Genomic DNA, 11589 nt, shown 5'->3' with positions numbered 1-11589 from the left:
CCACATTTTTTTCAAATGCATCCTTGCGCAACTTTTGCGGGGTTCTATCCGCGATGTCACTCGATGCAGGCACCAAGATCGTTTAGGGTGTCTCACATGTTATCATCTAAGTTATCCGAATGCACCCCGTAGGATTACATGGTTAATCTTTGCAGCCATGACATGGGCCCTTTGGCATATTAGAAACAAAGCTCTAATTGAAGGAAAATTCATCAAACACCCTGCTAATGCTGTGCACAAAATGACAATTTTCTTGCAGCTATGGAAGCTTTTGAGCAAGTCGGAGGATGCATCCATCATTGAGGTGCTGATGGACAAGCTCAGATCTCTTGCGTCGAAGCTTCAGCATCACAGGGTGCTCACCGATCAGCATGGAGTCTGATCTTGCGGCATGATCTACCTCACCATCTAGGCTTTTGTTTTATTCTATTCAGCCTCGTGCCTTTGGCCCTTTGGGTTTGTATCGGACCTTTTTTTTGCTATCTTTGTTGTGAACGCTATAAAGATTTCAATTCGCTAAAGTCGGGCAATCGTCTCTTTTCTAAAAAATATTATGACCTGGAGCTGTGGAGCAACAAAATATCCATGTCTCAAATCGAAGAGAGAGAGAAAACTTGGTTCCCCATTTTTTTAAGGGATGGCTCCCCTGTTGGTTTCTACAGCGGTCAGCTTGATTTCTCTGTCTCTTCAGTGTGACGGCCGCACTCGACTTCACATCCCGCATCAGCACAAACAACGGCGGGGAGGGCGACACGATGGCGGCCTGTCTCCGCCGCCGCCGCCCCTGCTCGCTGCCGGAAGGCGACGACCTGCACTCCGAGATCCTCCTCCGCCTCCCCCCGCAGCCCTCCTCCCTCCGGCGCGCCTCCGCCGTTTGGCGCCGCCTCCTCTCCGACCCCGCCTTCCGCCGTCGCTTCCGCATCCACCACCGCCGCGGCGCTCTCCTCCTCGGCTCCTTCATCCGGTACCCCGGGATCACCTTCCAGCCAGCTCTGGACGCCCCCGACTGCCTCCCCCTCGAGCAATTCCGCCTGAAGCTCGATGACCACTACATCGCCCTCGGATGGCGCCACGGCCTCGCGCTCTTCTTCCTCCCGATCCGGCTCCAGGTGCTTGTGTGGGACCCCCTCGCCGGCCACCAGCTCCGCCTCGCCGTTCCTTCGGATTTCAAGTTCGACGGGGCGAACAATACTGTCAGCGGGGCGGTGCTTCGCGCCGCCGGCGACGTCGACCACTTCCGGGTGGTCCTGGTAGGCTGCAATGGGGAGCAGCCTAGAACGATGCTCGCCTGCGTTTACTCGTCGGAGACCGGCGTATGGGGTGATTGCGTCTCAGCGCCGATTCCATCCGAGGGTTTGTTCATTTTCAGGGGCCAGCCCGCTATGCTGGCAGGGAATCGCCTTCACTGGTCTGTTACCGTGGCGGGATCAAGAAGTATCCTCAAGTTTGATTTGGTTAGGCGGAGCCTAGATCTGAGTTTGCTGCCAGGGGATTATTACACCCCGCTCAGTCCCGTCGCATTCACGATTGTGCGAGCAGAGGTTGGTGGTGTTGGAAATAGGAGCAATTTACCGAATGATTTTATTAACAGAAATAGTAGATAAAACATGACTAAAATAGCAAATATAAAGCAAGTCATGCAATTTGACAGAGAGAAGGTAAACATTGTCTGCATATATGAACTTGAGGTAAACACATCTAGAACAGTCACTAGATGAAGTTGCTTATACGACATAGAACCTAACATATGTAGGACAGAAACTAGAGCCAAGAACTGTAGCAGGACTTCTAACAGAAAGGAGAAGAACATGTACGGCACTGCAGCAGCAGAAGCGCTGGACTTGGGGTCGGTGTCCTCGCCTGCCATGTCGTCGAGGAGGTCGTGGACGTCGGGGAAGAAGTCGTCGTCGGGGAAGAAGTCGTCGGTGACCGGATCGTCCGTGATGAATCAGCCAGTAGTCGCGCAGAGCGCTCCCCAAAAACCTTATCACCCTTCTCCCGTACAGGACTCAAAGAGTGCGGTTTCGGAGGCCTACTGTCCCGACCTGCGGTGCACGCCGCAAGCTGGGATGAAGAAGATCGTAGCAGCAACGCAGTGCTCAGGAACCGGTGGCGAGAGGAAGAAGTAGTTCTGGTGCGTCTTGCTGAGAGGAGCGACCTCCCTTTTATAGGCGCAAGAGAAGGAGGTGAGAGGGCAGCGCCGGGAGCTGAAGGGACCGAGGGAGATGAAACGAACAGACTGCAGCCGAAGGGTGCAGCGTTCGCATTTAATCTCCACTACAGCAAAACTTTCCATCTCCCGAGTGACCTTTCGTATACCCGTAGTGCGTGGCAAAAATTTAGACATCGGCTCGTTCCCGCAACCCGCGGCGCGTCGTGACGAGGCGTGGCGTGGCGTGGCGAGGCGGGCGGCGGAGGAGGAGCGCGCGTGGATGTCCCTCTTGTTCTCATGCTCATACAAGTGGGGAAAGAACCCCCCTTATAAGGAGGTCCAACTCCCACTAAACTAGCAATGTGGGACTAAACTTTTAGTAGTATCCCTTGCCTTGCACAAATGGGCTAAGTGGGCCTCTAGGATTTATTAGGAATTTCTGAAATAGTTATTGGGCTGCCCAAAATAGACTAAATTCCAGCAATCCCCCACCAGATCCCAGAGGCACACAGAAATTTGCCTTTGGTTCCAAAACACTGTTTTATATACCGGTACTGCAGTGGAGACTGTTAAGTTGAACTTCCACCTAGAACTCTATGCTACACTAGTAAGCAACTTGAACAGTGGACTGGGCCTTGAACTGCAAGTTTTCTGTGAATCTAGCTTCACATAAAGCCTTGACCGATACGTGGCTACCGTGGGTCTTCCACGCGGGTGGAGCTTATGCGTCATACTCCGTGACCTTTCATGAGTTTACTAGAGAGAACCCTACTCTCATAGATTGCGACGTTTGACAATCAGACTCATATAGGTGTGTTCTTCAAAAGATGTTCTGCAGGATAACATCTCTGCTTAAATAAGCCACTTAGAACACATTAAGATATACATCAACCTGCCATGCAGATTAGGAGAGTATTGCATCTTCATGGAGTGGTATTTGAATAGTAGGGATACTCTCCTCTCAGTTGACCAACAGCTTGTCTTCCACATCTAATTCACGGGATCTCCGATCACAAAGAATAGGTTACCACTGTGAACAACTCATATTGTGGGTCTCATACCCATCTCCCTTGATGCATTATCTATCACATTACGTGATAGACCCTTAGTAAAAGGATCTGCCAGATTTTTAGACGTTTGGACATAATCCAATGCAATAACTCCGGAGTTTTTCATTTTCCTGACAGACTTTAACCTTCTCTGAACGTGTCTTGATGACTTCATGTTATCCTTTGAGCTGCTCACTTTCGTGATCACAGTTTGATTGTCGCAGTTCATAAGGACACCCGGTACAGGTTTCTCAACAACCGGCAAGTCATTCAAGAGTCGGCGAAGCCAATCTGCTTCGACCGTAGCTGTATCTAGTGCTGTGAGTTCTGCTTCCATAGTTGACCTCGTTAAGATGGTCTGCTTGCAAGACTTCCAAGAAACAGCGCCACCTCCATGAGTGAATACATAACCGCTTGTGGCCTTTATCTCATCAGCATCTGAGATCCAGTTTGAGTCACTATACCCTTCAAGCACCTTTGGATGCCCAGTGTAGTGAATTCCATAATTCGCAGTGCCTTTCAAATAACGCAAAACTCTCTCTAGAGCTTTCCAATGCACATCTCCTGGTTTTGAAACAAACCGACTCAGTTTGCTAACAGCAAAAGAGATGTCAGGTCTTGTAGCACTTGCTAAGTACATAAGCGAGCCAATAATCTGAGAATACTTCAATTGATCTCTAGCAATTCTTCGATTCTTTCGAAGCAGCACGCTAGCATCATATGGTGTTGGAGAGGGCTTGCAGTCACTATAGCCAAAGCGACTCAAGATCTTTTCCACATAGTGAGATTGAAGCAATGTAATCCCACCATCATCATCTCTCAACAACTTGATGTTCAGAATGACATCAGCCACTCCTAAATCCTTCATCTCAAAACAGTGAGATAGGAAATCCTTGACCTCCTTAATAACATTCAGATTTGGTCCGAAAATTAGTATGTCATCAACATACAAGCAAAGCATAACTCCCTCGCCCCCACCATGGCGATAGTACACACATTTGTCAGCTTCGTTCACAACAAAGCCTGCAGCTGTTAAAGTTCTTTCAAACTTCTCATGCCACTGTTTGGGTGCTTGCTTGAGTCCATACAAGGACTTCAGCAACTTGCACACTTTCCCTTCCTGACCATCTACTACAAACCCATCTGGTTGTTCCATATAAATTTCCTCATCCAACTCTCCATTTAGGAAAGCAGTCTTAACATCCATTTGATGAATGAGAAGACCATGTGAGGCAGCTAGTGAAAGTAGAACTCGAATAGTGGTCAGTCGAGCCACATGTGAGTAAGTATCAAAGAAATCTTCACCTTCCTTTTGGGTATAACCCTTAGCCACGAGCCGATCCTTGTACTTTTCAATAGTACCATCAGGCCTAAGCTTCTTCTTGAATACCCATTTGCATCCTATAGGTTTGCACCCATAAGGACGATCAGTTATCTCCCAAGTTTCATTCGCCAAGATGGAATCCATCTCGCTACGAACTGCTTCCTTCCAGTAGTCAGCATCTTCAGAAGCATAGGCCTCTGAAATAGAACTGGGAGTGTCATCTATGAGATACACAAGAAAATCATCACCAAAGGACTTTGCAGTCCTCTATATCTTGCTCCTAATAGGAACTTCATTGTTCTCCTCCACAGGACTTTCAAAGTGTTCCATCGAAATGGCAGGTTCGGTAATTGTAACTGGTTCCTGATTCGATGAACTAGGCATCTCCTGATTAGATGAGGTAGCCATATCCTTCATGGGAAAGATATCTTCAAAGAAAATCGCATCATTCGACTCCATGATCGTACCGACATGCATATCAGGTACCTCAGATTTTACAACCAAGAATCTATAGCCAATGCTATGAAAAGCATATCCCAAGAAAACACAATCCACAGTCTTTGGTCCAAATTTCCGCTTCTTTGGAATTGGAACATTGACTTTCGCCAAACAACCCCATGTTCGCAGATAAGAGAGTTTTAACCTTTTGTTCTCCCACTCCTCGAATGGAGTTATCTCTTTGTTCTTTGTGGGGACTCGATTTAGGACATGGCATGCTATCAATATCGCCTCCCCCCACCATGCCTTGGAGAGACCCGATGTGTCTAACATGGCGTTAACCAAATCAGTTAGAGTACGGTTCTTTCTTTCGGCCACCCCATTTCACTGAGGTGAGTAGGGAGGCGTCCTCTCAATTAACGTCATGAAATATTTCTTTCCACCTTTTGTACCATTCATTTCACATAGATCTGAATGTATAAGTTCTAGTGGTGCAAGATTTCTCGTTTCCGCAGTCACGTGAGATTTACGAGGTTGCTTAGCTTGCACACACACTTGACACTTAGATCCCTTAACGGTGGTGAAACTAGGGATTAAGTTCAACTTCGCTAGTTGCGACATGCAACCAAAGTTAACATGACAGAGTCGTGAATGCCACACATTTGATTCACTATTGTTGCAAATATGATTAACAACTTTATTGCAAACGTCTGATAAGGATAAACAAAATAGGCCTCCTGACTCATAGCCTTTACCAACAAAGGTTCCATACTTGGATATTACAAATTTATTCGACTCAAAGACAAGCTTATAGCCATCTCTACACAGAAGAGATCCACTAACAAGATTTTTATTGATGGAGGGGACATAATGCACGTTCTTCAGCTGCACGATCTTCCGAAGTAAACTTCAGATCGACCGTGCCAACACCACGAACAGAAGCACTTGAACCGTTGCCCATCAGCACGGTTGAAGTCCCTGCGGTCTGATAAGACGAAAACATGGAAATATCACCGCATACATGCACATTAGCACCCGTATCAATCAACCAGTCAGGAGAATGACATACTGAAAGAATAGTGGGAAATATACCATACCCAGCATCCTTCATGTCAGTGTCTCCAATGACAACATTAGCGGTCTTGCCGCCTTTCCCAGGATGACGCTTGTCATAGCGATTAGGGCAACTAGGAGCCCAATGATCAGGATCTCCACACACATGACAAGCACCTTTCTTCTTGCCATTCTTCTTCTTGAAGTTCGTGTATTGCACAGCCTTGTTCTTCCCATCAAACTTTGCTTTACCATCAAACTTGCCCTTGTTCTTGAACTTGTGGGGCTGGAAGTTCTGCTTCTGTACCACATTGGCACTAGATCCTCCCTCAATACCTCGAGCACGTGTGTCCTTTGCTCTCGCCTTTTCTTCCACATCAAGAGTACCAATGAGATCCGGAACGGAAAACTCCTGTCTCTTATGTTTCAGTAAGGTAGCAAAGTTCCTCCATGAAGGAGGAAGCTTAGTGATGATACCGCCGGCAACAAACTTGTCCGGTAGCATGCAATTGAAGTGCTCATGTTCTCTAGCAAATGACTGTATCTCATGAGCCTACTCAACCACGGAGCGCTCTTCAGTCATCCTGTAATCATAGAATTGCTCCATGATGTACAGCTCAGTGCCGGCATCCGAGACCCCAAACTTGGCCTCGAGTGCGTCCCACATATCTTTTCCATTATCAATTGACGCATAAGCATCAACTATGTTCTCTCCAAGAACACTTAAGAGCGCAGCCTTAAACAAGGTATCCATTTTCTGAAAAGCTTGTGCCTGTTGGGCATCTTGCTCTCCTTCAGGTTTGCCAAGAGTGGTGTCATAGCAACTCATGGTTTGAAACCATAAGACTGCTCTCACGTGCCACCTCTTATAGTGGATACCCTCAAACATAGGAGGTCTCATGGAAGCAGCAAAACCACTTGGGGTAAATTGCCTATAATAAGGTTTTTGGATTGTTGGAAATATGAGCAATTTACCGAATGATTTTACTAACAGAAATAGTAGATAAAACATGACTAAAATAGCAAATATAAAGCAAGTCATGCAATTTGACAGAGAGAAGGTAAACATCGTCTGCATATATGAACTTGAGGTATAGAAACTAGAGCCAAGAACTATAGCAGGACTTCTAACAGAAAGGAGAAGAACACGTACGGCACAACAGCAGCAGAAGCGCTGGACTTGGGGTCGGTGTCCTCGCCTGCCATGTCGTCGAGGAGGTCATGGACGTCGGGGAAGAAGTCATCGGCGACCGGATCATCCGTGATGAATCAGCCAGTAGTCGCGTAGAGTGCTCCCCAAAAACCTTATCACCCTTCTCTCGTACAGGACTCAAAGAGTGCGGTTTCGAAGGCCTACTGTCCCGACCTGCGGTGCACGCCGCAAGCCGGGATGGAGAAGATCGTAGCAGCAGCGCAGTGCTCAGGAACCGGTGGCGAGAGGAAGAAGTAGTTCTGGTGCGTCTTGCTGAGAGGAGCGACCAACCCGCGGCGTGACGAGGCGAGGCGTGGCGGGCGGCGGAGGAGGAGCGCGCGTGGATGTCCCTCTTGTTCTCATGCTCATACAAGTGGGGAAAGAACCCCCCCTTATAAGGAGGTCCAACTCCCACTAAACTAGCAATGTTGGACTAAACTTTTAGTAGTATCCCTTGCCTTGCACAAATGGGCTAAGTGGGCCTCTAGGATTTATTAGGAATTTCTGAAATAGTTATTGGGCTGCCCAAAATAGACTAAATTCCAGCAGGTGGGATGGGCTTCCTCTTCTTATACCGCTTTACCGCCGAATTGTGGAGTACGAAGCGCAATCTTTGGGTGCGAGGAAGAATATTGAACTGGACAAGTTACTTGGGCTGAATTCAGAGAAAGAGCCCCCATAGATGATAGGGTATGCGGAGGAAAACAATGTGGTGTTCTTCAGGACAGTTGACGCCGACTACATGGTTCATCTTGAATCACTGCAATTTAACAAACTCCCCAAGACAACCGTCGGTTCTTACTATCATCCATTCGAAACTGTCCATACTCCAGGTACTAGCATGCCTTTTACATTGTGGATATAACAAAACCGATTTTTTTCTCTAACAATTGGCTTATTAAATGTTGTTCACATTCTTTCGTGTTAAGCTAAACGTTGTAAGTAATTTTTGTTGCTTGATGACCTCCTCCCAATTTATCTTTCCAGTACCTACACGGTGTTGTTTGTAATATTATTATTTTATTATCAAACTTTGAACTAACTGCTTCAAGTTAGAGGTATGGAAGGAAGAACAAAAACTTTGTATAAACCTAAAGAGGCACACCATCAGAGGAAATTATGCGGCTGTGCATTCATGAGATAATCAGATGGACAATCTTTTTGTCGATGACATGGCTCAAGCACAGATCAGCTATCTAGGATACATGGATCTATATGAAAAAAATTGCATTAAAACAATGAACACCGAGATTGGCTAATTGTTTATAGAATATAATCAAACTGAATTACATAGTTGCTTCTTTGAAGCTGAAGACGGCTAGAGAAGGGATTAGCTTGAACAAACTAAAATGTCAAATAGGTGACCTGAATGGTACATTTGGAAGCTTAAAAGCTAGTTACATTTCTTTGTTCCAGTATTGTTATCTCTGGTAAGCTTGCTATAATCTTTAAATCCATAATACTTGACTTGGTTTGAAATTTACAAACAGTTGTTCATTTTATCACTTGTGGTAGAGCCCCATTGCAAGTGTTCGTTTATACCATGAAAAGTCAATAAATTGAGTTAATTTCATATTTTCAAACTACAGCTGCGTGTTGACCTAAGAATCTTGTTAATGCCTCCTTGTATTTACTTGACTTTTTTTTTTGGAATGTCATTGGTTGTTTGACTTATGCTTGTATAACAGGCATTAGAGGTGGAAACGGACGAGTTGAAGTTGTAAGGCATGCTTGGTGGACTCGATGGAGACAATACATAAGACAGTTGCTCTCTTAGATATGCTGTTGTGATGTATTGCTTCAGCAGGTAAGTTTATCTTCTGCATGCAAGTTGAGGTATCTGAACTGTTCTTCTATGAAAACAAGCTGGTAGATTGTCCAGTTGCGATCGGTTTGAGTGAAAATTAGGACTTGAGCGAGCGTGATTTGGTTACCGGAGTGATATCTCCTGGTATAATGAGTATATTCATGTTCACTTTGTACAAATTTCTGAATGGATCAAAAAATATCCTTTGTACTGAAACCTCTTTTGTCATAAAAAAATTCGCTGGACCAAAAGGGTCGTATGTGTTTGTATTCCTTAATATTTCCTCTCAAAGATTCTTATTTTCCTTAGGTTTTTGAATATAATATGAATACACATCTGGATTAACAATTCTTCATGAAAGAAATGCCTAAGGCTATATACGCAGGTTGACTGAAGATCTTAAAAAGGTTATTGCCATATCTGCTTGCAAACTGATTATCACTGTTTGAAGTACAACAAAGGCAATTCTGCAGTAATACTAATTCATGTACTACTGCCTACTAGCATTATTATGCCATTTTTCCCAAGATTGGTTTGGTAATGGTAAATTCAGCATAACTGCATCTAGCTAAACAATCTTGAGTAATGAAATGCCTAATATGCTATATCAGCAGCAGGATTTTGAATACACTGAAACTCAAACAGCTGATTTGATCAGTAAACCTTTTTGCCCCTTTGCCATTATGAACATCTGTGGATGAATAGTGCCTAGTCTTCGGTGGATAGGCTGTGCCTTGCCCCCTTTACAACTGCAACCTCGGATGCTATATCCCCCATTAGTGGCATGTGTTTGTGTTGATTGTGTTATTATATTATAACTGGTGAGTGTGTTTTCTCTTCATTTTTTGATATAGTTTGATTGACACGATTATTAGCTGATTCAGGTTCTGCTATTTTCACCACATCTTCCTTCTACTCGTCTATACACACCAAGCCATTCGATGTATACAGTATTTTGCTTCCCCTGTTCTTTGTGTATTTGGCTGAAAACATATGCTGGTAGCATATACAGTATTTGGTTACCTCCTTGTTCTCTGAATTACTTGCTATCAGTTTGTTGGAGTTGGAGAGTGAAAACCTTAGTTCATTTTTGTAGTAAGAAGCTTATGCAGATGTATCTCAGGAGTATTCTTTATTCAAAGAGGATCCCCACGTCTCCTGAAAGTCGTGTGAATGATTTTCACAAATGTAATTATGCCTCGGTTATATGGCTCTAATCAAATGTCAATTTGCATATGATTGTTATGATCAGAAATGATTTTGGAGCAGTGTAGTGTTATAAATTTTGTAGTCAGCAGCCCTTTCACCTTACCACTCGTCGCCCCTTTTTCAGGTCAGGGGCATGAGGCTTGGAGTGTGCTTCTATAACTACTTTGTACAGGACTTGTGAAGACTCATTTGTAGGTGTTCTGGCCACGCACCTTGGTTGTGTTACTATATAATATGGCTGACAGACATATTGGTGTACCTATGAAAGTGATAGATGTATTATTACTTCTAGCGGGGCTTTTGCCTAGAAAACTGCTGGTTTGCATGCAATGTTTTAGGAAAGTAATAATGTACTCCCTCTGTAAAGTAATATAAGACATTTTAGATCACTATTAGTGATCTAAAATGGTCATATATTACTTTACAAGAGGGGGTAAATTGCAAATTATTTTTAACTATAGCAAATGACTCGTGATTTATTACATGCAGTCTGAATTCTGTGTTTATTGATACTGCAATATTTTGTTTTCAGAGCAACATGCATTTGCTTCCATGATAGTTGTTAATTTTTTGTCATCTACTCCCTGCGTCCCGAACTACTTGTTTTAGATTTGTCTAGATATATGGATGTATCTAATATGTCAGAAGCTTTTATTTAGCTATGAATTTACATTTAGTTGTAAATTGTTTCAACCATTCTTGTTCAAATATGTTCATAGTTTGTCCAGTATTTTCCTTGGCAGCTGAAAGTTGATTGTAAGCAAACTGAAATTTATTTCAAACAAAGAAGATAGAGAATCAGCTTCCAGTATGTACACAAGAATGGCCCCCGGGTATACCTAGGAATATCTCGGGTTGGGCCGGTCTTCGGGCCAGGCCAAAAAAAGCCCGGTGCTGAAAACCCAGGCCCGAGCCCGGCCTGGCACGACCATCGGGCCTACTAAATCGGGCCTGAGCCCGAAAAAGTCCAACATGGCCCGGCCCGACCATGACTAAAATCTCGCTTTTCACAAGCTTGAGCCTGGCTCGATTTGCCTGCCGGGCTCAATTTTCAGACCCGAGCCCGGCCCGATGGCATGTTTGGGCTTAGCTCGGCCCGTGATTTTCGGGTCGGGTTGAGTTGGGCCGTCCGGGCCAGGCTGCCCATGGCCAGGTATACTCCGGGGGTTAGGATTGATTTGCCACCATCTAGGCGCAACGCGAAGGGCACCCTAATCATGTGGCCGTACACACCATGCCGCTGCCACAGAACGCGCCCGTCACGTTGAAGCCATCGACGAGGCAGGCATTGTAGAAGTCCTGGCCCTGAGAGGTGAGCAGCGACGACTGTCTTCTAGACATGTGCCCCAATAACATTTCCAAAAT

The 11589-nt window shown here is 45.0% G+C and overlaps 1 pseudogene; it reads left to right on the top strand.

The window, feature by feature from the left end:
* Positions 1 to 755: 755 nt before the first annotated feature.
* Positions 756 to 8985, top strand: LOC123138815 (uncharacterized; annotated as a pseudogene).
* Positions 8986 to 11589: the final 2604 nt, after the last annotated feature.

The sequence above is a fragment of the Triticum aestivum genome, chromosome 6B (genome assembly GCF_018294505.1).
Source record: "Triticum aestivum cultivar Chinese Spring chromosome 6B, IWGSC CS RefSeq v2.1, whole genome shotgun sequence".
NCBI lineage: Eukaryota > Viridiplantae > Streptophyta > Magnoliopsida > Poales > Poaceae > Triticum > Triticum aestivum.
The sequence above is the reverse complement of the archived record's forward strand: the minus strand, read 5'-3'. Positions and strand labels throughout refer to the sequence as shown.